We start from the raw sequence: 27,990 nt of genomic DNA on the forward strand, positions 1-27,990 counted from the left end.
CAGGAGGCCAAACTACTAAGACAGTATGTCAGGGAGGCACAGGTGCTCACCTGGGCTCAAGAGAGCAGCGGGCAGAGCGTCGGCTCAGGTTCAGTTCCGCTGGAGACTTAGGGAATTGCCCACGTTCTCTTTGTTGTCTAACTGGTCCTGATGCCTACAGGAACAACACAGAGCACACAGCAGCACCCCACTCGTGACTCCCATCTCGCAGCCCCACCCACTCAGTCCAATAACGTCTTCTAGGAGTAGCATGGATATAGATCCTTTTCTCCATGGCCCGAGCCTGTCAAGTTTACATCATGTGAGGCAGACGTGGGAGAAACACGGGTGCTGACAGGGTAAGAGGCAGAAAGAATGGAAAGAGATGGGCTAGGTGAGCAGGCTCTGAACACTTTCAGCCTGACTGTGCAGGTGACAGCACGGGGGAGTATCGCAGTGTCTGGGGATAGACACGCCCTCCCCTCACCAGGAGATCACTGGAGGAAAACCTTCCCCAGGAGGCTCCCATCACCACCACGCAGACCCCTCCTATCTCACGTCCTGGTGCTGTCCATCAACCTCCCTCACCTCCTCTGCCAGCGCCGGGTGCCCATTTCCAACGCTGATGGAAATGAGGACATCGTAGGGCCCAGCTACCCCAGCTTCCTGCCTTCCCCTCACTCAAGCTCAGGTGCCCTGAGAGACAGTGTGCTCTGACTCTGGGAAGGGTAATCCCACAACTGCCTCATGAGCTTCCTGTGTGTTCTATTTCCAAGGTCTGTGCAACCAGGGTGAACCCTGCTACCTGCTGCTCAGGAGTGTGTACAGCAAGACCCCTGACCTCCTAACCAAGCCCAGACTCCTCCCCACCCGTATACCTTCTCCCCTAACCTCCGCGTACACTTCTCCTGTTCTTATTCCTCTCCTGTGCTCTCAATCTCTATCCTTTCTCTTGGAATTCCTGTGTCACCTGTGAGGGCTTTGAAGGGCCCAGCCTGCTCTCCCACCTGCACCCCTGCAGTTACACACCTGTTTTCTGTCTTCCAATACATGCTTTTTCTCACTTCTATAGACCAGGCTTGGGGTGGGAGAATAGATCGTGCTGCAAATTCCTTGTAAACAAGTATTTAAACTCTTTAGTATGCTCAGTGTGGATTGTAGTAAATGCCAGGGCTCTCAGGAGGCGGTGATTAAATTTACAAAAGGAATGCCATTAAATTGCCCCTTCAGGGTGCCATGCATATCCCATACAGAAAGAAATGACAACACCAGACAGAGATAGGAAAAATCTCGCTGTTTTCAAAGTGTGGAACCTGTTCCTGAGGCACAGGAGAGAATTCAGGGGTTGCCTGCGAGTGTCCATCTGTGGTGGGACTAGGGGAGGGCTCCGAGGCAGAGGCAGGGTGAGTGATTAATATTCCCTGCACCATGATCAGGGTCTAGAGCTCTGCACTGAACAAGGTGGAACTCTGAAAGCACCCAACACAGCAGCCAAAACGCTCTGGCTTACAAACACTGCTCTACTGGCTGCCCTGTGGAAGAGACCGGAGCGGAGAGCCTACGGATAATGACACGGGGTAGGGAAACAGTTACAACAGAGGGCACTGTGTGGACCTCGCTGGTGGGGAAAGGAACAGGAAGAAGCACGCTACTGGCGGGCAGGGGGCAGAGGTCAGCAGTGACCAGGACAGGCCCTGTGGAGAAGAGCAATGAATTGTTCAACACCAAGCGTCACTATCGCCAAGGCTGAGAAGCACAGGACCATGGAACAAGAGCGCAGAGGCAGGGCCTGCAGGTGGACATCTACCAAGACCAAGGGTCAGCCCTGCCTCTGGGGACGTGGTAAGGGGGGAAGGACCAATCTCAGAGATCAGAGGCCTGACCCATGTGCGAATCCGCCATATGAAGCTTGGACAGACTCACCCCACCCGAGGGACAGCGCTTTTGTTTTTACTTGCCAATGAATGAATACAGACATGAAGAAATACCTCTAATGTTAGTCTTCCTAGAGAATCTTCCATCTGAAGATGAAAGAATGAGAGAACCTCCTGCTCTCCAGGTAGTCACAGGTCACACGAGAGGCTCAGTCACTGTGCTTTCAGGATGGCTTTTGTGACCATAAAATTCCAAGTGCCCAATGAAACAACAGAAGGGCTCAAAACAGAAAAGTTCAGGAAATGTATCACATGCCCATATGAAGAAGTGAGATCTGAGCTGGTGGAGCCTTAAAGAAGCATAAGAGAAACATGAACTGACCATGGAAAACTAGGCTTTTACCAGACCAATTCCTGGACAAAGATGTCACAGTGGACAATGGACTACTCAAATGTAAATGAACATGCAATTTGAAAGAAGTGACAGATATGTAAAACAAATCACAAGGGATGTCATCAAATTGAACCTTTCAAGACTAAATGGAATTAAGGTCACAAAGCTTATCATTCCAATAATGAAAGAACATTTAGCAGTAAAACTAAACTCTCTCCACACCCAAGGTGAGAAAACACAGTGTGCTGACAACACCTGATGTGGAGAGTCACAGAGGGCCACACAAGTGCCAACAATCACAGTAACCACGTAACCACGACATCTAATCTGTGGTGGGTCCAGGAAAACACAACTGGAAGGGAAATATTTTGGCCTGCTTCCATTTTTTTACCAGGTCACAGAGTGGGGGCATCAAAGGGACAATGGAAAAATTCCCAAGAGTTCACAGCAAGAAAACAAACCCTTGGTGAAGACCATGGCGTGGACCACGCATCTCCCTCACGCATGGGAAACACTCTGCACGAGACCTCAGGAGCACCAGTGTCTGGCTGGCTGTGACACCCACATGTGAACAGGCTGCACTGAAGGCAGACAGACTGGGGCACTCCTGCTTTCCGTTTCCCCAATTCCTGCTGTGAGGCTGCTCTCCTCAGCCCCGTGCCCTCGGCTCCATCCTGGCCTCTGGTCAGTCTCAGCCAAGCTGAGGGGCAAACTCTGTTATCTCAAGCTCGGGACTGACAGAGTTATGGGAAGTCCAGGCCTTGTGAACAGGGCCAAACAGAATGAGGACGACAGGGCTGAGGACAGATGAAGAAGTTTCTCAGAAACTGCACCTTACTCTGAGAGGGTGTCCTGAGGTTTTTCGGGGTGCAAGGGAGAGACTGGGCCGCGGAGGATGTGACTACCAGCAAACCCGGAGCAGACAGCATGACGCTGGTGAAGGGCAGCTTCTCCATCTCGGGCATCAGTGGCGCGTGAACAGCTTGCTGATGGCTGCACTGCACCACGGGGAGGGCAGAACAGGGTATTCTGGACAACCAAGCAGCTCTAAAACTTTACTGCACGGCAACAGAGAGGAGGCAAGGGCCGTGTTAAGAGATGCCAGTGCTCATTACCAGGAGGAGGCTCACTTGGGGGAGACACAGGACCTATGCATATTGTGCCTTTGGCACACGGCCCCTTTGCATTCTGTTACAATCAATGCAATCCTCCGTGCTTGCTGACCAGGGAGGGAGAGACAACCTGGAACTGCAGGTGACTTTCCCCAGCCCAGTTTCAGGAACTCCCCGGCAAGTACTACTTATCTGTTGAACTGAACAGACGCTCTAATTAGTCACAAGCGCAGAAGTAGCTTTTGCTAACCAGCTGTGAAAAGGAAAGAAAGAAGGATTCAGTATGGTTCCAGCATTACAGACCATTCTTCTCTTTGCTGTTTGGATTACTTTTCCCCTGAGACACCATGGCCTGGTGGGTGCGTCCCCGCCCCCCTGCACTGAAGGGGAGGGGCACAAACATGTCATATCAGACAAAGGATGATACATTAATGAGGGGCCCTGCTGTCGGCTATAAAAGCCAGAGCTGGGGGGCCTAGCTTCTTTACTGCTTCTACTTCAGAGCAGTAACACTCATCCAGGATGACCAGAAAGCTTCCTCCCATTGGCCTAGGCCAACGACAGCCTCCACCACCTCCTGTGCCTTTTCCCCAGCCTCAGCCTCCTTTGAAGCTCGCCCTGAAGCCTCACCCACCGCCCACGCCTCTCTGCCGTCAACCTCGTCCGGCCCGCCTGCCTCCGCTTGCTCCTTCCGTTGACAGCCTCACAACGACTCTTGGGGCACAGCCGCCTTGCACCTTTCTCCGCCCCAGCCATCTCCCTCCCATAAATAGAGAGGGCTCTTCTCGCATCCCTGCCAACTGTACCTACAAACCCTGCAAAGCCGATCCTTGCCGAGCACCCAGGCCAACCACTCCTTGCTGCACTTTCTACCCTCTTCATCCCTATCCGCCCGCCGCCAGGGGCTCCACTCCCTTCTAAGCCCCCTTTCCCGCTGCCTGCCAACAAGCCTGCCATCCTCACCCACACCTGAGGATTCTCCAGGTCTCCCCCTGGAGAGATGGCAGCCTCTCAGCGACACAGCTCAGGGACCATTGTGAACATTCTCTGAGTCCCGGGAGCCAGGCCTAGTGAGTATGGAGGGATCGGGAAGGCAGGAGGACAGCAACCTTTCATCCCCAAGGGTCACTCTGCTCAGCTCCAGGATGCCTCTCCCACCATCAGATCCTAGTGGTCTTACTCCCCTGTTTTGCTCCAGCCCCACCTTGGGATCCCTCCTCTGTGCTAAGAGGGGCTTACCACAATGTCGCTTTCCCCACAGGTCATCGGCTGGCTCGCCTGCATGAGATGCGCATCTGTGGTTTTGTTTTATGTTGGTGTGTACCAAAAATTGCAGCACTGGAGCAGATAAGGGAGAATGAGGGGCAAGCATCACCTCTGTACCGAGCAGGTAAGTCCCGTTGGTCCGTTCCGGTTTTAACGAGTGTGTCAAAGGTTGAACCCAGCCATATTCACGTTTTAGGAGATGGCTGGCCAGATGACATTCTGTTACCTCCTCTGTCTTCCACAGGACATTGGTAACTGGAGAGAAACAGCATGAAAAACTGCCGATTTAAGGGAGCTAAATGCACCATGGCAAGGAGGTACTGCAGAGGGCATATGCATCACTGGATGCAGATGGCTTGGGACGCTGCTGCTTGGAGCCAGCAGCAGAGCTGGGACGTGGCAGGTGCAGAAAGGACACGTGAGACGCATGAACTGACATTTGCCCCCGCATCTGGGACCCCTCCACATACCCTATCATATTCATTTACTATAAACACCGCTGAACAGGAACGTCAGCCTCACTTGTGATTTTGTTTGTGAAGTAACTATATTCTGTAGGAAATTTCATGTTTGCTTTTGTTAGGTTCTAGTTTAAGAGAAAAAGTCATCCCAGGCCTTTACTACTCTCTGAGGCCTGGAAGCTTGGCAATACCATGGCTGGGGTGCTCACCCGTGGCCTCGCTGTCCCCTACCCAGCTGAACATGCCAAGGTCCTGATAAGCCCCTAGATGCCACCACTGGCTGACTTCCACCTGAGGGCCTCGGAGCCCCAGATTCCAGCCCATTACTGCTTGTCTCTCACAGGATACTGGTACCTCTGGGGAGACACTGTGTATGAGCAGCTGCACACTTAGTCACATCACATCCGACACTGCAGTGGCCTCACAGCTCTGAGCCGAAGTTTCAATCCGACTGCAGGACAGGGCCCTCTAGGTCTGGCTCCGGTTCACACCCAGCTCTATCGCACGTTCCCTTTCCCCAGCGTGTGCCTTGAAGAGACATTTCTGTACATACTCTGTGCCAGGCACTGCTTTCCCTGCAGCTATTCCTAAATAAATGGGTTTCCTCAACACAACACGGCCCTGCTTCACTGCAGACGTGGCTGCATGGAGAGACGACTGTATCTCCGCTCTGCTGATAACTAACCATGAACTCCCAAGTACTGTCTTCAGGACACAAAGTCCAATTCTGTTTAATACGGCCCATATCAAAGCATTTTCCAACAGTTCCTGCAGGCAATGTACTGGACAGTGCCTCTCTGGACTGGCGGTTCCTGGAAGCCCTCACTCAACTTTCTTCCCTGGAGTCCAGCACAACACCTGGCATGGAGATACTCAGTAATGGCTAAACCAGTACTTGACCTAAGAGGGTCAAGAGCTTACAGACAGCGTTTGAATGTCAACTGAGATACAGTTTTTCTCAAGCTTACACAGGTGCCAGAAAGCAAACATGTTGCCACAAACACCTGGAAGCAAGGTGCAGATGCTGAGTCAGGGGCTTGAGTGTTGCACTGACACAGAGCTTAGAGGGGCAGGAAGTTCACTCAGGGCAGTGTGGTATTACCGAAGTATCATGGTCCTTTGTGTTCATAGGAAAACTGTGCTCACACTAAAAGGATCACAGGAAATTGGCACACACAACCATAGTGCCAAGTCACTAACTCTGAATCCATTAAACCGGTTCCCAATGGCCTCCCCATGGACTTCATTCATTCATCAAACATTGAGATGTTTGCTATTATGACCACAGGTTCTCAAGTCATAAACTGAGTTCAAATCTTAATTCAGCCACTCTTTGGCTTTGTGACTTCTGGCCAGTTTTTGAATTTTCACGAGTCTATTTCTTAAGAGTCATTTTCATGAATTAACAAGGCAAGTACTTGGAACTGCATATGGTCAGAGTAAACATTATTCTAATTGTTCCCCACGATAGCCTCCGTTCCTACCAACAAGTCAGCCATCTCCACCCACACCTCAGGACTGCAGGTCTCAACCTGCACGGATGCCTGCCTCCTCCAGGTACAGCTCAGGGACGGCTGTGAGGTAAAAGGACTCTGCCTGGTGGGTTTCCGGGAGGCAAGATGATGGCAAACTCGGCCTGAAGTGCCACTGCTTCATCCAGGACACCTCTCCTGAACAGGCCCCTGGTTATTTTATGCCTGTCTGTGTCTGCTCATCCTGTGTCCTCTTCTGAGGACAGAGGAGCCTAGCATGATGTCCTCTCCCCCTGCTGAGCAGCCTGCCTGTAGGAACCTCCACGTCTGGAACTGGTGTGTACCAGCACAGTGCTGAGCTGACCGGGGAGACGAGAACGAGGAGGGACGGCATCTCCTGTGTTTCTGGCAGGGTGAGTCACGTTGGGTTAAAGGAATCCAAGAAAGGATGAGTCCTGAGAGCTTCAGAACAACACTCAAGGCTCCCTTTCTTTCTTCCTCCTTCCCCTCCTTTTCTGTCTCACCCTGTTCTTCCCACTGTACTGGACAGTCAGTCTCTGAGGTGCAACTCTGTTTCCCAGTGACCAGGACAACATGTGGCATGTGCCAGAGATTCTCCAAGTGCTAAGTGCCCGCCTGGCCTATGGTGGGAGGCAGTTTTGTGCTAATGTATCCCAGGAGGGGCTTTTCTCTAGTTCACAAAAACGTCAGAACGTTCCATGTGCTAGGAGCACTGTGGGGAGGAGACTGCAGGTGGCATTCCCAGGTTGCAGGAGCCCATTGACATACAGACCAGAGAGACCTCACAGAGAGGCTGACTGGCTGGAGAGCCCTCTCAGTCTTGGGACACTTGGTCAAAAGCCAAGAATGACCAAGCACATATCTGTTCCTGGCATGCCAGCGACTGGTATCAAGTCTGATATACTTCTTGTTCTCAAGTAGTTGAGATGTCAACAGATACATGTGTGTGTGTGAGCCTCAACAAGGAACTGATCCTAGGCATCTGCTTTGAAGTGGGAGAGGCTTCTGACACATCCATAATACTCGCAGGAGACGGCTGGCCAGCGAGACCCTGTCATCAGTCCCTTACCTCTGCGACCCACAGGATGCTGAGTGCTTTCCCACTGATGCCCGCAGTCACAAGCTGGGCATGTGATTAGGACCTGCAGATGAGATGAACCACAGGTAGGCCTGTGCTACAGACACACTGGTGCCTGTAGACACCTGGGGGGTGGCATGCAGAGATACCTGGAGATGGCCTGGGATGCTGCTACCTGGAGCCAGCAGAAGGTCTGTAGCACAGATAGCTGCAAGAAGTCAGCATCCACGTGACTTCAGGTCTGGAGGCCCTTATTCAGCTTTGCTCCCTGGTATCCAGTAGGACACGTGGCATGGACCAGATACTCAGAGGTCAATGGGTACCTGGCGTAAGGTGGGCCACTAGAGAGGACCAAGGTGAGTGCTTGATTATCAATGGTGCTGCTTTTCTCAAGTTCACACAGATGCCCATGTCCCGGCACAATAACCTGCAAAGACATTCAAGTCCAAGGTCTTGTGCATCCTATTGATATAAGGACATAGACACCTTGCAGCATGCCTCGGACTTTTCCTGCTTCCTTCTTGAACTCTCACTAATCAGGCTTAAAAGACTCCACCATACTCCACCATTAATACCAATGTCTTAACTGTCAAGCCAACAAACATGCTCCTAACGGTCTTTTTACCATTCATTCCTTCATTCATTCAACACAAACGTAGATGCTTTATGTCTTGAGCGCAGGTTCAGGAGTCATAAACTGAGTTCTAATTCCAGTGCTGCCATTCACCATCTTCTTGACTTTCGGTAGACTTTTTAATTTCACTCACGTTACTTCTTGGAGTTGCTATAAGGATTAATGTAGCAAGTGCTTAGAACAGTGCCCAGTGCTTGGTGCTCAGTAAATGCTAGTGATTCTCCTTATCCCCGTGATAGCCACTAAGATGGGGCTGGACGGGGGGATCTCACGGCAGAGTGAGGGAAGACGAGTAAGTACACGTGTGAGGAGACAGACAGGAAAGAAGGGAGTAAGACAGAGTGGCAGCAGCAAAGGAAAAAAGGTGCTTAAGCTGAGGCTAGAGTTCTGGGAAGGCTTCTTCTTTCAAAAAATTTTTTAATTCGAAAGTCAGAGTTAGAGAGGAGGAACGACAGAGAAGGAGATATATTCCTTCCACTGGTTCCCACCCTAGATGGCTGCAATGGCCAGCACTGGGCCAGGCCAAAATCAGGAGCTTCATCTGGCTCAGGCGGCAGGGGCCTAAGCACTTGGGTTATCTTCTACTGCTCTCCCAGGCCATTAGCAGGGAGTTGAATCAGAAGTGGAGCAGCCAGGCCACAAACTGACACCCATATGGGATGGCAGTGTTGCAGGTGGCAGCCTTACCCATTATGCCAGAACACTGGTACTGAATTCTTTGTTTTTTTAATAGGATTGAAAACCACACATAAATCTGTCTTGTTTAAACCTTACTCGATGCACGTACCCACCCTGTAACAAAAATATGAAATCTATAGTTAAACTCAGCTTGTGAAATGGCCAACTCAGCCGTCTCCAGGTTTAACGCCTCCCTGTGACTTGCTGGGTAAACGCTAACTGTGCTTCTCTAACAAGATTGATTATTTCAGTCAATAGCTCCATCTCCCAATAAAACAGCAAACACTAGATTGGCCATGAGGCATCTTCCACCCCACAGATGAATGTAGCACAAGCCCTTGTTCATTGTTCCTGTGTTCAAAATGAAGGATACTCATATGGATCTCGCAGCTTCACGTGTACAATCTCCCAGGAGGTGTGCATCCCAGGGATGGAGGCACTGTGGCTTTTGAGCCACACCCTGGGTCCCGTCATGAAGACCCTGGCACAGGCCCTCCCACCACTCGAGTGGCAGCCCCCAGTAGAGCTCAGACCCCCTGGCTGAGACTGCATTCACCCAGGAGAATCCCACATCTGGGGGTCACGCCCATGCAGGAAGCTTTCCCTTCCACTGAGCCCCTCTCCCTCCCTCAGCTGCTGCCATGATGATACGCTGAGTATTCACAGCCTGTCCTCAGTAACTGAGACAGCGCTCACCCTGGACTAAGAGCAGCTTGCATGAAGCAACTTTCTAACTTAATATTTGTTATTTTTGAGAACATATTTTTAATTTACATTATAATCAAAGGCTTAATGGCTTCACTAAATAAAGAGTTCAACAGTAAAAAAAAAAAAAGACCACAGCCCCCAGGAAAATAGGCAAGCATTATAAATAATAATCACACAAAAAGATGTTCAGTTTCATTCATATAAAATTTAAAATACTCACAAAATATGAATATATAATTCCTACCAGTTTGCTGAAAAGTGATCGCTGTTAAATATAAGAGTGGGAATAAGAGAGGGAAGAGATGTGCAATTCGGGACATGCTCAAGCTGATTTACCTCAAACGGTAGACTTAGAAACATACCAGGGGATTCCAATTCAATCCCATCAAGGTGGCATGTACCAATGCCATCTCACTAGTCCCAGTGATCAATTTCTGTTCACAATTGATCATAATGATAGGACTAAGAGTCAAAGGGATCACATAAACAATAATAGTGTCTGCAAATACTAGCTGATAGAATCAAAAAGGGAGAGAATGATCCAACATGGGAAGCGGCATACACAGCAGACTCATAGAATGGCGGATGTCCTAAACAGCACTCTGGCCTCAGAATCAGCCCTTAAGGCATGCAGATCCGGCTGAAAAGCCCATGAGAGTATTTCAGGCATGGAAAGCCAAGACACTCTGGGGAAAAAAAAAACTAAATGAAAGATTTCCACAAGAGAGATCCCAGTGGAAAGAACGGGTCATCAAAGAAGGAGGTACCTTTCTCTGAAGGGAGGAGAGAACTTCCACTTTGAACATGGCCTTGTCTAAATATGATCAGTGTCGGTGAACTCAGGGGGCTTCCATAGCCTTGGCAGCTCATGACAAGAGCCTAGGGTGATTACTGATGCCATAAACAAGAGTGTCAATTTGTTAAGTCAACAACAGGAGTCACTGTGCACTTACTCCTCATGTAGGATCTCTGTCCTTAGTGTGCTGTACATTGAGATTTAATGCTATAACTAGTACTCAAACAGTATTTTTCACTTTATGTTTCTGTGTGGGAGCAAACTGTTGAAATCTTTACTTAATGTATGCTAAACTGATCTTCTGTATATAAAGAGAATCGAAAATGAATCTTGATGTGAATGGAAGGGGAGAGGGAGTGGGAAAGGGGAGGGTTGCGGGTGGGAGGGACGTTATGGGGGGGGGAAGCCATTGTAATCCATAAGCTGTACTTTGGAAATTTATATTCATTAAATAAAAGTAAAAAAAAATTCCTATCAGTCTGCTTGACAAAGAATTAAAACAAAATTTGACAAAACATTGTATTTATAACAAAACTGGAATGTTTGTGTGCATGAAGTAAGTTTAAAAAGTAACCCATTTTGCTATAAGATGTATTCTCCATGCCTTCACTATACTTGTATTTTACTCTGCATTTTGGTTTCCATCTGAGAACCAGGAGACCAATATGAACACCAAACTTTCTCGACCTCTCTTTTAAAAATCTTATCTGTCAACCTTAGCTAAATACAGAGCATCTCCCCGTCCTCCTCTTCCCTGTAATCAATGATGCTATCTACAGAGGCTTTTCCTTCAGATACAGGATAGTTGTTTGACAAAGGGCTACAGAGAACCTCTCTTTGTAAGTATCTTTCTGATTGCTAGATTCCAGTGAAATTTTTTGGTAAAGTGAATAGACATAAATAATACTTTAAACCTTTGGAAATAAAAAACAAAGTTACAGACTCTAGGCTTTGTGTCTGAAGCTACTTAAGCCCAGAAGGAGAAAGGTGCACACAGTGGCTCCTCCTGACTTGGTCTCGGCCAGTGGTCTGCGCTCCCTTCAGAGGATCAAGGCCCAACGCCTGCGGCTCCTCTGATACGGCTCCTACCTTCCCCTCCCTGTGGGGCTCTTCTCACTGAATCACCAGGTCCTGCTGCCTACTTTCCTCCCCTCTCTCTTCTCCCCCATCCACCATTTCTCCCTCACCTGCCCCCTGCCCCGTCTGGTCTTCCTTGAGTTCTCAATTCCCACCCCAGTGATGCACAGCAGTCTGCCGGCCTTTCTGTCAGGCATGTGACGCCTGTCCTCTCAGGGCTCATTCTCCAAAGGGAATGACATGGACATGCTGGTGGGAAAGGCCCCACAGCAGAAGCCCACCTTACAACTTCCTCTGCCTATGCTTGGTTTGCTACTGGGGCTGTGAAAAGTAACCACTTTGTGTTAGTTTGCCATTACTTTATAACAAGCTATGCCCAGCGGTAGTCTGAATAAATCACAATCTCGAAGCATGCTTTAGGTCATCACATGTTCAAGGGTTGGCTGAGGCTGGCTGATCTAAGCTGGATAACAGGAAGGCTCAGTGAGACACCCCCCCCCCCCCCACATCTGCAGGTCAGCTGGGAGAGGCTCATGTCACTGGACTCACTCAGGGCATCTTGGCCCCACACAGATGTCACTCTCCTCAGACCAGCAGCCCCGCCACAGCCAGTCTTTCTCAGGCGGATGTGGCCTCTGCTTCTCATTCACACTCTGAGGCAGGATGGACACATGTTTGGATTCCTCAGTGTCCTTCAAAGAGGGCTTCTCGGAGCTCAGTGTCATACTTTAGGACAGCACTTGTCACTTAGAGGCATATTTGTTGTTGTCTCCTAAGGCCTGCATTAGGAGAGAGCTGGAATCAGAAGCTGGGGCCAGGAGTTGAGCCCAGACATGCCAGTGTGGGACCTAGGCATATCAATGGCATCTTAATCACTAAGCCAAATGCCTGCCCTGTTCCTGTCACCCTTTGTACCTGGAGGGATGGTCAGATCCAAGGCCCCCTGGGCCTACAACCATGACTCTGGATATCAGGAAGGGAATCATTAGTATTGCTGTGACACTAGGGGAAACTTCACAGTGGAGCTGCTGTCTTCGGGGCTGGATCTGTTTGGGGTAAGTAGGATTTCACACACAGCATGAACACTGAGGCAGAGATGAAAAAGCACATCGTAACATTAGCAGGAAAAAGCAAGAGAGCAATAACGTGTACTCATGTGGCTCTCTTATCAGCAAGGATGTTCAACAGGAGTAATGTCCTGTTGGTGAGGTGGTGGACAGAGTCATTCTGCAGAACTACCAGCAAGTATGTGAGTCTGCATAATCCATGAGTATCCATTTATTATAACAGTTTCTACATCTCACAAGTCCCATTCCTCTTCTAGTCATCAATGATAGATTCTTCTACAACGAGGAGAGATATACATCAGAAATCTACCTCTGTTGCAAGGTTTCTAAAAGAAAAGGAAATGGGGACAATCCAAGGGGAGTAGATAAAACACAGCATAATGAGTTCTATGCAGCTGTGAAAAATCACAAAATACTCATAAGAATACGGCATAATACAACTGTGATCTACCTCATGATAAAACACTGATGCGTAAGTGTGTCTATGTGCATGCACACACAGCAAATGTCTTCTACTGTAGACATCTGAAATGGAGAAGGGGGCTGGTGTTGTGGCACAGCAGGATAAACCTCCACTTGCAACACGGGCATCCCACGAGCACTGGTTCACGTCCTGGCTACTCCACTTCCCATCCAGCTCCCTGCTAATGTGCCTGGGAAAGCAGCAGGCACTTGGGCCCCTCCGCCCATGGGGGACAACCTGGAAGAAGTTCCGCTCCTGGCTTTGGCCTGGCCCAGTCCTGGCCATTGTGGCCATTTGGGGAGTGAACCAGTGCACGGAAGATCTCTGTCTCTCCTCCTCTCTCTGTTAACTCTGCCTCCCCCCCCCCAAAAAGAAATAAAATAAAAAAAAACAAATCTAAAAAAGTGAAGGGGCTGGAGCTATGATGCAGAGGGCTAAAGCCCTGGTCTGCAGCACCAGCATCCCATGTGGGCTCCAGTTTGAGTTCTGGCTGTTTCAGTTCCAATCAAGCTCCCTGCTAATGCACCTGGGAAAACAGCTGAGGAAGGCCCAAGTCCTTGGGCTCCTGCACCCGCGTGGGAGACCTGGAAGAAGCTCCTGGCTCCTGGCTTCAGATCAGCCCAGCTCCAGCCATTAAGGCCATCTGGGGAGTCAATCAGCAGATGGAAGATCCCTCTCGGTTTTTCAAATAAATAAAATAAATCCTTATTTAAAAAAGTGGAGAAAAAGAACTATCCCTGAGGGACACTACCAAAAATAAAACATTTTAACATTAAATGATGCTTTTATAATAATAGCTTGCATTTTCTTCAAGTCCTTGAATATATTTTTATAAGAATGTGGTATTTTAAAAATGCTCATTTGAGAAATCACATGAGAACACATTACACTATACACTCTGTTTCCAAAAATAAAAATGATTCTGTGAAGTACAGAAGATAAAGCCAATGGTGGAATCTCTAATAGTTTGACTTTATTACCAACATGCAGAACATTTCTGTATTTGTACTTTCATCACTCATAATCTTAGAAGCAATACTTATTTCTGCATGTCGTTAGGGAGTTGCCAACAGATTATGTGTGGGTAGGGAAATCTCAGAAATGATTAAGACACATCACTAGGATTCATAACTAAATATTCGTGGTGAATATTAGAAGTTGAACCAAAAGCATTAGGAAATAAATCCCAGCGCTCAAAACATATTTATCTAAATGTTAACATTTTGTATGCATTGGCACAAAAATAATTGTTGTCTTTATCATTTAAATAGAAAATTATATCAATGGTAGGGCCAGTGAGGCCATTTACATAGCATCTGTTCATGTCTCAGGAATTCACTGAGGTGTGAACTTTCAAAATGGACTGATATCCATCAATAACTTCAGAGAAAGTCGTGGAGAATACAACAGACCTGACCCTACAGGAAAAGAGAAACCTGAGGATGAAAGATTTCAGGCAGGAATCCAAAGCACCTGATCTGAGTTACAACAACAATTCAAGGCGCCCCACAAGGTGCAATCTCACAAAGTCCATGCATTTAGTACATGAAATGCCGTTAACCGAGAAGTTTAACAGCTTTGCATGTCAACATGTAATCCAACAACAAGATCTAGTAAAACAAATCTGTACAAAAAAATCATAGGTCAAATAGGAGCTCAATTAAAGTAAGGTCTGACTTTGAACATACCGATGTATTATCAATTTTAAAGCCCATTTATACGATTTACTTAGAATGACACTGGCTGTGTCCAACCGCATGTCTTGGATTCATGGGAAAATAAAGTTACATCATCATAAAAGCCTAAATGCTATTATTTACTTGTTTCTTGAATAAACGCACAAAGGATGGAAACGTTAGTTATATTTGCAGAAACATACAAATACAATTTAAGACAATGATAGGAGCTGACAGAGGGTGGAAGAGCGCCTAGAAGGGATACGTGGAGTACCATGTGCTGGTGGAGTGCATGAATAGTTCACGCATTTTACTGAAACAGAAGAGATCCCAAAAGAGAGCTTAGGTGTCTACAGAATCACAAAAGTAGCTGCTAGATGAACTGAATACGATAATCACAGAGTTATAATGTCTGCCATGAGGGAGCCCAGGGTAGAGGAAGTGAGCAAACACCTCCACTTTCACAGAATTCTAAATTCAGAGGTAGAGGGTTTGCTCATATTTGGATTTTTGAGTAACTCAGAAAAATTAAAAACAGAAATCATTAGATATGTGTAGTATATATTCCACAGAGTGGGTATAATACCCTTTTCTTTATGATCTATACTGCTATGCTGCTTCATTTCTAAAACCACACAATAGGTACCTAACATTACTGGTACTATTTCTCCACCACCAGTGCACAGGGTGGTCTCCGGTCAGCTGATCACCTGGGCTGGGCTCTGCAGCAAAGCTCAGAGGAGCAAATTAACTCAGATGCAAAAGAGGAATGACAGGAAGAAGCTGATTCTGGTGTGGAGAGGGGGACGAGGTGGACAAGCAGGAACTCTCCTCCTCTGTCTCTCTCTCTGCCTGTTATCGTCTTGTCTGTGTCTCAAAGTTTCCCTGTCAGCCAATTCCATGGCTCTGTGTTTACATAATAGTTTCCAAACCACTGACAAGGTTTAGCACCTGAGGATGTTAGTTTTGAGCTGCAGACTAACTCCTCTGTTTTAGTTTCTGTTCTTCAAACAGAAGAAAGGGTCAATGTCTTTTACTCCTTGGGACTGATGATATCAGCATGGCCGATACCGAAATTGTCTCTCGGTCTTAATCCTTATCTGATTTATGATGTCAACAAAGCTCGCGTAGTTAATCGGAGCATAACCCTTGTATTCGTCAGTTTTTCATTGTTTAACCTATAATACCTGAGATGAGCTAACTTATAAATGAAAAGAGCTAATGAAGCCTGCAGTTTTGGTGGGTCACAGTTCAGGGTCAGGCAGTGCTGCTGGTTCAGGCATCTGATGAGGGTGGTGGAAAATGTGTGGAGGATCACTTGGTTAGCAGGAAACAGGGACAGGACTAGCCCCACTGCAGCTCATGTAACTAACCCTCCGGTGGGAACTACCTTCCCACAGCAAGTTCCCGCTGCCTTAAATACCACCTCCTGGAAGCCATAACCAGACCAATTAACTACTAACATAGACTCTGGGGATCAGCCTTTGGTGAACAAACTACTACCCAAACCACAACACCTCTCTTAATCTATTTATTGAAATATTTTAAATAATGCTAGAACGGAAGCTCACTGACATTTTAGTATTTGGCTAGTGGCACTATTAGGGACGCACACGCACACGCACATGTGTGTCTACGGGAGAGACAAAGCCACTTCTGAGCTACTGATTACATTTGTGTATCAGCTACTGAAAACTTAACATTTCCATTTTCTCCTGAATCACTTTTAGAAAGTTCTGTTTTTCTAGGTTCTGTCCATTTCCACACATCTTCAATATATTGCATCAATGTGTTCACAGTATCTACTTTTTGTCTCTGCTACTCTTGTGGCTATTTCTATCAACTTAGAGTATACAATTGAGACTTCTCTTTGCTCTTGATAAAGCTCATTAAAAACTTGCCTGTTATGCTTTCCTCAAAAAACAAACTTTGGACAGTATATTTCCCTATTATTCTCATTGTGCATTTTGTTAATTTGTTATCTCACTTATTTTACTCCATTTACCTTACATTCATCTTATTCTAACAATGTAAGTTGAGCATTCACTAATTATCAGGTTTGCTATTTTTCTTGAATTTTAATTGACTCAAACTAATTGTATATATTTATGGCATCTGATGTGATGTTTTCAAACACTGTCAATAAGGCTATCCATTTCTCTCAAAATGAGTGCTACCATGTCTCAATTTATTTTTTCAACAATATTTATTATTTACCACTACTACTGTTTAATTTCCAACATGATTTTTGTAAACATTTGAGTTGAGAAATGTTCGAAATTTTCTATGCTGCAACAAACAGCTTTGTGCATCAGTCTTCTCACATTTGCCAGTCTGTCTGTTGGAGAGGTTTTTGGGGGCAGGACTGTTAGGCCCGATCATTAATGCCTATCAATTTTAATAGATATTATCAAATCCCTTGTGCATGTGTTGACAAGATTCCCTAGCAACAATTTGTGCAAAAGCACACTAATATGGGCTAGACGGGAAATCTGAAATTTTCATTAAAAATAATTGTACATATTTATGGGCTGCAGTGTGACATTTCAATACACATGTACTGATACACTCAGGGTCACCAATATTTCCTTTCTTTTGTCTTTGCTTTATGATTGGAGGCTTGAAGCTCCTTTCTTTCATTTGTTCATAAAATATATACTAGGTTACTTTGAAATTGTGCTTCTGGCAAATGAGAAGTGCCATCTTGGTACAGGGTTTTGTTTTTTTAAAGATTTATTTATTTATTTTGAAAGAGTTAGAGAGAGAGAGGGAGAGATGGGGGGGCGGGGCTCTTCCATCTGCTGGTTCACTCCCCAGATGACTTCAATGGCCAAGGCTGGGCCAGGCTGAAGCTAGGAGCTTCTTCCACCTCTCTAACGTGGACGGCAGGAGCCCACCCCCTTGGGCCATCCTCCACTGCTGTTCTCAGTCCATTGGCAGGGAACTCGATCGGAAGTGGAGCAGTCAGGACACAGACCAGCACCCATACGGGATGCTGGCATCACAGGCAGTGGTTTTTCCCACTACCCCACAACGTGAGCCCAGTTTATTCAATGTTTCCAGCATGACTACCTAAGATTGTTGGTAGTCTTTTCATCTCTGTATTCAGAAACTTTTGTTACATACTGAGTATTTGAAAAATATTTAAATACAAATTTTTTTCTGGCATTAATTCCTTGCTATTTTGTTTAATTCTATGTCCTACAAAACTTGTCTATTTTCATATAATTACCTCCATGCTCTCAAAGGTTCTTCTAACTCTTGGGAGTGGCTGTGATCATGTGCTATAGTGATCTGTGCCACACTGACAAGAGCGAGCCAGGGCCTGCGGAAGGAGTTCTATTCCCTATTTGGTTACACTTTTACATTTCTTTCTTTCAAACAACCCCAAGGAATCACATGAGTATCTCAGGAAGGTTTGTGAGTTATTCTGCTTATTGCAAAAATAAAGCTCCCAAGCTGAACAAAGAAGGGGAAGCAGCCCTGAGCAGGAGGCTGAGGGCCATGCCTGGGAAGCCCTAGAGGGCCCATGGGGGTATCACTGCCCGCCTCCTCCCACTGAGGGGTTCACACTCCAGCTGGTTGGCCCCAACTCTGAACTGAGACACTGAGAGTATTAAGCAAAGAACAGCTTTACTGAGTTTTAACTTTTTTGTTTCAGAAGATGTTTGTGGGTAATTTTATCTACTGAGATTGTTATAAAGGAGAAAATTTCCTTTCTATTATTGCTTTGTGACTGTCAGGAAAGGAGGGGCTCGGTGATGTGTGAGAAGCCAGAACGTGACCCCTCCCGTGTCTGTAAATGAGGAGCATGGGCTCCCACGGCCTTTCCCGACAGCGCCACAGGGAGCAGGCCCCACCCAGCTCCTGTTTTCTGCAGCTTGAAGATTCCCATTTGGAAGGAACAGCTCTCCCAGCGCTGGCCCCTGGCAGCCTCTTCATCCACAGAACAGTCATCCTGCTTTCTCGCACCTTCACCTCACTGATTCCAAGGCTTTGGAAAACAGAAAAAAATCTTACTTGGGAGTGGGTGGGTATGATCTGGAAATCCCTGTGCCAATTTTTAAAATCAATCTAATGGAAATTTTTTTTTTAAAAGAAAGCCATTCTCTTCTAGACTACCAAGCCATTTTTTAATCATGGAGTGGAGAAATAATTCACATACCACATAAGATTCACCCACATTATCATTTCTGATATATCCACAGAGTTATGCAATAGTCACACAATTTAGTTTTGGGCATTAACATCATCTACTGACAACTTTATGTGAATATTATATACGATATTTTGCTGAACATTATATTTAACATTCGTGTAATATTTCTGTGTATCATTCTGCTTTATCATTCTGAATGGACTCTATGTATGTTTATATACAGGTGTGTGTATATATGTATGCCATTCTGAATTATCTTCCTTTATACACATCTTTTTACAAGTCATAAAATTTAAATACTTTTTTATTAAATTACACAAGAGCCATTATCACTTATTATAAAAATGCTCTGGCCTATAGTATTAAATATCCAACCACTGGCTAACAACCCACTCCACTCATCTACTCCTATTTACGTGTACACAGACATGCACACATTTCTATTAAGTAAAGCTGTACATTAATCTATGTGTGCTAAGCAACAGGTAAAGCACCAGCAAATAAGAATACATATATTTTCCATCATGTACTAATGAATAATACCTATTGTCTTCCTGAGGACCTACGCAATATCCTAAGTAGAAATAATGCCTATTTTGTATGTGCAATTTCAGAGCCTAGAATCAGAGGAAACACATCCACACATGATCAAGAGAATCACAGTACCAAACTCAGCAAAAGATATTACAACAAAGGGGAATTAACAGCCAAAATCTTCTGAATGTTGTGGCCAGAATCCAATACTATCAATCTTGGCTCAGACTTCCAAGAGACAGATTTCATAGTGGGATTTCCATAGGGTTGATGAGGGCAGGGCCCTTGCTGTTTTGAGTGATCCCCATGAGAGTGGTGAGGACAGAGTCCCATGGGGTCAGTGGAATGGACATTTGGTGACCTAAGTGGAGTCCATAGGCTGTGGCTCCACAGGGATCCCTCTCTGAAAAGCTGGGACTTTGTATCTTGCCACTGCAGTCTAGGGAGGGACGAGCTGTTTGCAGGAACAAAACTGTGCCAGTGAAGCAATGGGCAGGGGAGAGACACACTCAATGCTGCTACAGCCAGTGTCCACTTGCAGATCTTCATCCAGACTGTGTGACAGCCTTCAGGTCAGCACTAAGTGATACCACGGGGTTTACAGACCTAACTCAGTAAGCTGCCAAACACCAGACCCTCTGGTCATGAATCAGTTTAACGGAATTAACTGTTCACCCAGGGTCGGTCAGTTGAAGGGAGGCTAATTCTCTGCAGAGCCGTCATGTGACAGTTGGTTTGGAATGTTCTGCAATCTGAAACAGCTGGAGACCCAGACAGACACTGGTCACTCACACTGGTCAACTGATCATCGGGAATGGTCACCGAGAGTCCACTGACAGTACGAAGAAGCTGGGGGAAGATGTCTAACAGCTAGGACTTACCCTCATCCTTCCTCAGGGCTTCATTGAGGTAAACTGCATCAGGCTTTGCACCAGAGACTGAAATGCAGACACAAAAGGCTGGAAGAAGACTTGGAGCCCTCCAACCACCTCTGCTGTGATATCCACTGTCCTCCCCACCCCACCCCCCCGCGCCCCAGAAACCTCTGGTCAAGACGTTTTGAGAGTGAGAGGAGCTCTTGGTTTGGTGGCCCAGCACATAATCTAGAGATCTGGGGTATGCAGGGACTTCTATCCCAAGAGAAGTCCCTGCACTGCTGTGCCAGATTCATCATTAATGAGTGCTGTGGCTCTGGCTTGTCACTTCATCTCTCTAAATGTCAATGTCCTCCACTGCAAAATATGTGTTCACTGTTCCCACCTCTGTCTTAGCGGAACACAGACCGGTAAGTTGGTTATTGGCCTGGTGCCTTTGCAGCTCTCGTGCACAGCACGGTTAGAGCGTCAGCTCTGAAACCATCCTCCTCCCCTCTGTGATGAACTACGCCATGCTTGCCCAGCCTGCATGAGCATAGACAGCCACTGACCAGTGAACACATACACAGTGTAGAAACACAAGACTGGAAGCAAAGATTTCACATGAGAATGATACTTATTCCTCACACTCCCCACATCAATGAAGAAATGAATATAGCAAAATTCAATTGTAGCTTCCACAGTTTAGAAAATCTGGGATTACAGACAGGCCAAGAAAAAGTGATTGTAAACTCTATCAGGAAGAAATAATATCATTTTCAAACTGCTCTCACTGGTTATTTCATGACAAAGTTTAGTGAATAAACATCCTTTGTCGCTCCCCCTCTTCGCGGAGGAATGACACTAGACCCTGCGCTGTTCTTTTGTCTGCTCGGCCCTCCCCGGGTTTGCTGCTGGTCCTTCCCGGGTTGGCTGCCGATCCCTCCCACCTCCGTGGAAGGGCGGTTCCCCCTGCCACTTTCCCCACTTCCGCGGGGGAGTGGAACACCGCTGGCAGGCTCTCTCGGGGGCTGCTCAGGTGTTATCCGGATGTTCCTGGTGCATGTTGTCTCTCTCTTCCTTTATAGTCCTCTTCTACCAATCCCAACTCTGCTACCCACACGCCGAGCACGCTGCTCTCCTCCAATCAGGAGCAGCTCCTGAAGCTCATCAAATTGTCGAGAGGCAGCTGTGTAGAAGTTGTTTACTCCTCTCCCAGCGCCATATTGTGGGAGAGCAGATGCATAGAATAAGTCTTAATTCCAGTAACTTAGTCTAATCCGAGTTGCTCCCCACAATCCTTCACCTGGAATTATACCAACAGCCCTCCATGTGAGGCTGCTTTTAACCAACTGTGAAACCTCACACAACAGAAGAGACGCACTGGCAGCACGTGTGAGTCCACGGAGACTCAGCCTCATAGCTTGTCCGAAAGGCAGTGGTGGTGAAGTCAGAGTTCAATGTGAGCAGGAAGACAGATGGGACTCCACTGTCACCCCAGCATTAGCTCAGTGCCTCCTGTACACTGAACACTGTGTACTGATTCTGGTTGTCTCGAGCTCCAGAGCAGAGCCATTGCTCATTTCTCTTCTGCTGTTCCTTTCCCCAGGCTCCTTCCACCCTGGAGAGCAGCCTACCCACAACTCAGGCCAGGCTGATGAAGCAGGCACCTCCCCCACCTGGCCCTGTGCACACATTCAGGAAACCTCCTCGGGTGCTTCCTAAGCAACAGCTGTCAGTATACTGGCAGTTACCCTGTGTCCTTCCAGTCTCCCCCACGGTCCTCTGGAGGAAGAGGTACCTCTACACCAAGGGAAGGTGACCTGTCTTTGATGGTTCATCAGTTTTTTTCATTTTTGAATGAATTTATGTGTAGAAATACAACAGTGTACTTTGTAGATGATTTCACTGGTGAGGGAATGGTCAATTGCTGATGTGTTTCCCACTGACACCTGTTTCACGATGGCATTCACAAGGCTAGCACCAGCTACTACACAGCATGGTAGGGGACCTATATTCTGTACCATGTTTTTCCTTGGATTAAGAATTTTGTGAACTTGATACACACCCCAGGAAAAGCTCATGTGTTTTCCACAGGTGTTCTCTGAACTTGTTTTGGAAGGCTTGAGCTTGACCACAGTTCCCCATCCAATTTCCACAGTCACCAAGAGAACCACAGTCCTGTGCAAGAATACCATAATATCTGATCCTCCTAGTGTTTTCTTTTTTTAAAGATTTATTTATTTATTTGAAAGTTGGAGTTACACAGAGAGAGAAGGAGAGCCAGAGAGAGAGGTCTTCCATCCACTGGTTCACTCCCCAAATGGCTGCAGTGGCCAGAGCTGCACCGATCCGAAGCCAGGAGCCAGGAGCTTCTTCCAGGTCTTCCATGCAGGTGCAGGGGCCCAAGGACTTGGGCCATCTTCTACTGCTTTCCCAGGCCATAGCAGAGAGCTGGATCAGAAGTGGAGCAGCCAGGACTTGAACTGGTGCCCATATGGGATGCTGGCATGGCAGGCGGTGGCTTTACCTGCTACGCCACAGTGCCAAGCCCCCTCCTAGTTCTGTAACTGTGTGTGGTCCAGATACCAAGTGACACCTAGGATCTATTCTAGAAGCATTCCATTTTACATAAGTATAAACAAAGATTTGAGAAGCTGGATGAAGGAAGGAGGGAGGGTGGCCCAGCCTGACAATTGGGAGCTGTAGTTCAGGTCAAGTCCATGGACTCCCCCTCACACCTGTTCTGCCCAGGACAGACTCTGACCTTAGACTATGAGTTTGACTCAACTGTGATAGAAACCCTTGTTCTCGCCTCTGTGTGTGGAGTGATTGTGGGGGCTGAGATGGCGGGAATGCCAGATCCCTTTCTCCCCTCATTACTGGACGCTGATGCACATTCCCTAACCTCCATTCACCATTCTCCTGTGCCAGAGGTCTCAGAACTAATCTTCCCACCCATGCTACAGCTTGGACAGCTGGGCAGGGTTCCTTGCTTCTGCAGTTAAGACCCCAGTTCTGGGAGGAATCTGAGAAAGGAGGAGCCTCCAGGCTGAGATGGGGAAAATTCACTCCCTCTCCACAGAGGTCTAGTCTTGACCCTCAGATAATGCTTCCAAGAACAGGAAATACCACGCTCCAGTGACAAACTGGCCTTCCCTCACTTAGCCTAGTTGTGGTTTCTGTGAGGAGTAACTAGAGGCTTAATTAGGGGACTGGGCATCAGGCTGGACACGTGGCTCCCTTCCTGGAAGGACAGAGGGTTGGACACTCACTGAAAGATGGGGAAAGGTAAACTCAGCCGTGAGGCTGAACAACCTCCATCATGTCCTACTGCACCTCCAGACTGAAACAGGGTTGGCTGCTTCTGAAGAGCTTTGCAAGAAAACCAGGTGTTTGTTCTAACACAAATATAAAATGAGCCAAACTGCAGTCTATGATTCCTATTGGAGTGGCAGGCATTTGGCAGGTAACACTACCTGGGATGCCACATCCCATACTGCAGCGCCCAGGGTGGGTTGGGTTCCGGCTCTTGCTTTTGATTCCAGCTACCTGCTAAGGCACACTCTGGGGGACAGTGATGATGGGTTAAGTATGTGGGTTTCTGCACCATGTAAGAGACCCGGATAGAGAGCCAGCACCGCAGCTCACTAGGCTAATCCTCTGCCTTGCGGCGCTGGCACACCGGGTTCTAGTCCCAGTCGGGGCACCGGATTCTGTCGCGGTTGCCCCTCTTCCAGGCCAGCTCTCTGCTGTGGCCAGGGAGTGCAGTGGAGGATGGCCCAAGTCCTTGGGCCCTGCACCCCATGGGAGACCAGGAGAAGCACCTGGCTCCTGCCATCGGACAGGCACAGTATGCTGGCCGCAGCGCGCCAGCCGTGGCAGCCACTGGAGGGTGAACCAACGGCAAAGGAAGACCTTTCTCTCTGTCTCTCTCTCTCTCACTGTTTACTCTGCCTGTCAAAAAAAAAAATACCTCTAAGTCATGCCATATTTTCAAATAGTCTTTTTTTAAACTTTTATTTAATGAATATAAATTTCCAAAGAACAGCTTATGTATTACAATGGCTTCCCTCCCCCATAACTTCCCTCCCACCCGCAACCCTCTCCTTTCCTGCTCCCTCTCCCCTTCCATTCACATCAAGATTCATTTTCAATTCTCGTTATATACAGAAGATCCGTTTAGTATATATTAAGTAAAGATTTCAACAGTTTGCACCCACATAGAAACACAAAGTGAAAAATACTGTTTGAGTACTAGTTATAGCATTAAGTCACAATGTACAGCACACTAAGGACAGAGATCCTACATGTGGAGTAAGGGCACAGTGACTCCTGTTGACTTAACAAATTGACACTCCTGTTTATGGCATCAGTAATCTCCCTATGCTCCAGTCATGAGTTTCCAAGGCTATGGAAGCCTTTTGAGTTCACTGACTCTTACCTTATTTAGACAAGGTCATAGTCAAAGTGGAAGTTTTTTCCTCCCTTCAGAGAAAGGCACTTCCTTCTTTGAAGACCTGTTCTTTCCACTGAGATCTCACTCACGGAGATCTTTCATTTAGATCATTTTTTTTGACAGAGTGTCTTGGCTTTCCATGCCTGAAATACTCTCATGGGCTTTTCAGCCGGATCCGAATGCTGTTAGGGCTGATTGTGAGGCCAGAGTGCTGTTTAGGACATCATCATTCTATGAGTCTGCTGTGCATCCCACTTCCCATGTTGGATCGTTCTCTCCCTTTTTTGTTCTGTTAGTATTTTCAGACACTAGTCTTGATTATGTGATCTCTCTGATTCTTAGTCCTATCATTATGATCAATTGTGAACTGAAATTGATCACTTGGACTAGTGAGATGGCATTGGTACATGCCACCTTGACGGGATGAAATTGGAATCCCCTGGTATGTTTCTAACTCTACCGTTTGGGGCAAGTCGGCTTGAGCAAGTCCCAAATTGTACATCCCTTCCCTCTCTTATTCCCTCTCTTATATTTAACAGGGATCACTTTTCAGTTAAGTTTCAACACTTAAGAATAACTGTGTATTAATTACAGAATTAAACCAGTCATATTAAGTAGAACAGACAAAAAAAATACTGAGAGGGATAACGTATTAAGTTGTTCATCAATAGTCAGGGCAATGGCTGATTGAGTCACCGTTTCTGATAGTGTCCTGAATTTCACTTCATCAGGTTCCTTTTTGGTGCTCAGTCAGTTGTCACTGATCAGGGAGAACATATGATATTTGTCCCTTTGGGACTGGCTTATTCCACCCAGCATGATGTGTTCCAGATTCCACCATTTTGTTGCAAATGACCAGATTTCTTTTTTTTTTTTTTTTATGATTCTTCCAACATTTATTTTCACAAAAGTAACAAAAACACACACAAGGAGGAAAAAAGTTACCCATAGGATACAAAAGTACCAGCTTTCTTATTTAATCTCCAAAAAACTTTTCCACAGAAATGTGCTTGCTCCTTGAAATTCCTTTATAGCATTTTCTTAGATCTTATAATTCCTTGAACTCTGTAGCAACACAATTTGTTTTTAGTTTGTCTATGTGTCCATACTTTAACCCTCTCTGTCATAGTTATGTTTTGCTAGGTCATCATCAGGCATCTAAAAATTGTAATCCAATGACTTTATAGTTAAGTACTGTCCTCACATCATGTAAAGACCAGCACAGGCAGCAGCATTTATTTAATTGGTAGCCACTGAATATTAAGTATAGCCATATGTACAACATATATTGATTGAAAATCCCTAAAAGGTTTCCCAAAATTTAAATATCCCTTTCTTTTCTGATCTGCTGAGACAAAATATTTTTAAATACTTCGACCTTCCCTCAAACAAACCTTTCAGAACTTTCTACTAAGTGATTTTAGGGTCTATGTACTGCAGATAACCTCTGAACCATTCTATCTAAAGGGTTTCCAAGGTATATTTTACAATATGTTTAATATCTAATACAGAATTCTAGGTAAACTGAAAATAAATTCTGTATACCAACTTTATACTAAAGAGCTAAATTACTAAGATATGTCAGCTATTTTCAGTACTAAATGGTCTGAGTTTCAAATTTCAATACTTAAAAACAATTAGTAACCAACATTAAACTATGCTAAATGCTTAGAATATCCACCCCAGCCTTCACTACTATATTACTTTATTTTTTTTACTTATAAGACTGTTTTATTTTCTCATCAATTCTCATGTAATGTGACACTAATACAAAGAGAGTAGATTCAAAGTAGTTCCTAGATACAATCCCAAAAGAATCTAACATCAGGAAGAAAAAAATCCTAATATTGCTATGTTTAGTTAAATGGAGGCGGGGATGGTAGGAATGAAGTTCTTACCTTTTTCCCCTTAGAGAATTTAAAGATAATGCAGAGAGACTCATCATAATTATTTATCTCACTGATGCCAAAAAATAATATTGCAGGTGAAGTATTTAGGGTAGAATGGACAGAGTTAGACTACTCAAAACATTCACATAAAGATACAGTTTCTCAAATAACAGGCTTGCTCTTAGATTTATATTTAGCACATGGTGATATTCATTTTTATATCCAAGATGCAGAAATACTTATAGAAGATATCTATATGACAAAAATTATTTCATGTAATTCATATATGCTTCACAGCCTTCTAATATAACTGATTTCCAATGGTATCATATAAAACTAAAAATTTTATTTATTTATTTAATTTATTTTATTTATTCAGGAAAAATTTTGCAAACTTTTTGTATGATGACCCAAGAATTGATTAATAACAAAATATAAAGTTTAATATTTAGTCCTGTGGAAAAATGAGTTTTTAGGTTTTACACATTTTTCCCCCAAATTACCTATGAGTTAGGACACACTGAAATATTATCTAGTAGGATACTGAGCACTCCTGTATTTAACACTGAGGAATACCTGTTCGCATTTATTCATATTAAAGTGACAAGATGGCAGATCTATAATTTAATAAGATACTGAAGTTCAGAAGTTGGGACAAATACAAAATGTATTTTGAGCTTTGCCGTTTTAACCACTTTATATTTTGAGTGTCTACCTTTCTTCAAGATAACAAATACCAGGTCATGGACTAATTTAATGTTAGCCACATAATACTGGTAACACTCAAACGGGCTTAAAAATAGAAACATCTATGCTTTAGCACATTGTTTTGGGAGAAAATTATCCCTTCAATATATAATAGATGAAGTATGTACAACCGAGTGATAGGAAGGAACTATTTTTCTTATGGAAATGATGGAGAAAGGGATGGATCATTGTCGAAGAACAACTCACATTAATAAATAATTCCCTTACAAACTTGTAATCTGGAGTGAGTTTCACAGGAATTTTGGAATAATATTAAACAGTCTTACTTTTCTCTTCTGTTTTTAGTTCACAACTTGAAACTAAAAGCCACCCAATTTAATAACTTTTAAGGAAACAATATGCAATGAAGTGTCAAATCAGATGCAATATTACGATGCAAAATTACCTGGTACCTAACTCAATCATTTCATGGCTTAGGTTGACCATGAAAAAAGAATTTAAACTAACTCAAATGTTTTGGGAGATGAAAAGAGAGAGATTAGAACATATCAAATATGTTTCCTAAGAAAGCAAGTCTCTTGCATAAGATACACATGAAAATTTCCATCTCAATAAATCTTTCATGAAAAAA

The 27,990-nt window shown here is 45.5% G+C and overlaps 2 long non-coding RNA genes across 4 annotated transcripts in view; one reads left to right on the plus strand and one right to left on the minus strand.

The window, feature by feature from the left end:
* The window catches only part of LOC103345644 (uncharacterized), a 56,266-nt gene that overhangs the window by 9,593 nt on the left and 18,683 nt on the right, over nucleotides 1–27,990 (minus strand). Inside the window, exons 1-2 of one of the 3 annotated variants that reach the window (XR_011385173.1) lie at nucleotides 4,599–20,450; nucleotides 51–3,612 (exon numbers count right to left, since the gene is read on the minus strand). This is a non-coding gene — a long non-coding RNA (uncharacterized lncRNA). Of the gene's footprint in view, nucleotides 1–50; nucleotides 20,451–27,990 lie in introns of those variants that run through there. The other 2 variants (XR_011385174.1, XR_515480.4) reach the window with 2 other exon arrangements.
* On the plus strand, nucleotides 19,652–27,977 carry LOC138847394 (uncharacterized). Its single transcript, XR_011385175.1, has 2 exons — nucleotides 19,652–20,358; nucleotides 21,913–27,977. It is a non-coding gene; the product is annotated as an uncharacterized lncRNA (long non-coding RNA).

This window comes from Oryctolagus cuniculus, chromosome 21, assembly GCF_964237555.1.
Source record: "Oryctolagus cuniculus chromosome 21, mOryCun1.1, whole genome shotgun sequence".
NCBI classification, from domain to species: Eukaryota; Metazoa; Chordata; class Mammalia; order Lagomorpha; family Leporidae; genus Oryctolagus; species Oryctolagus cuniculus.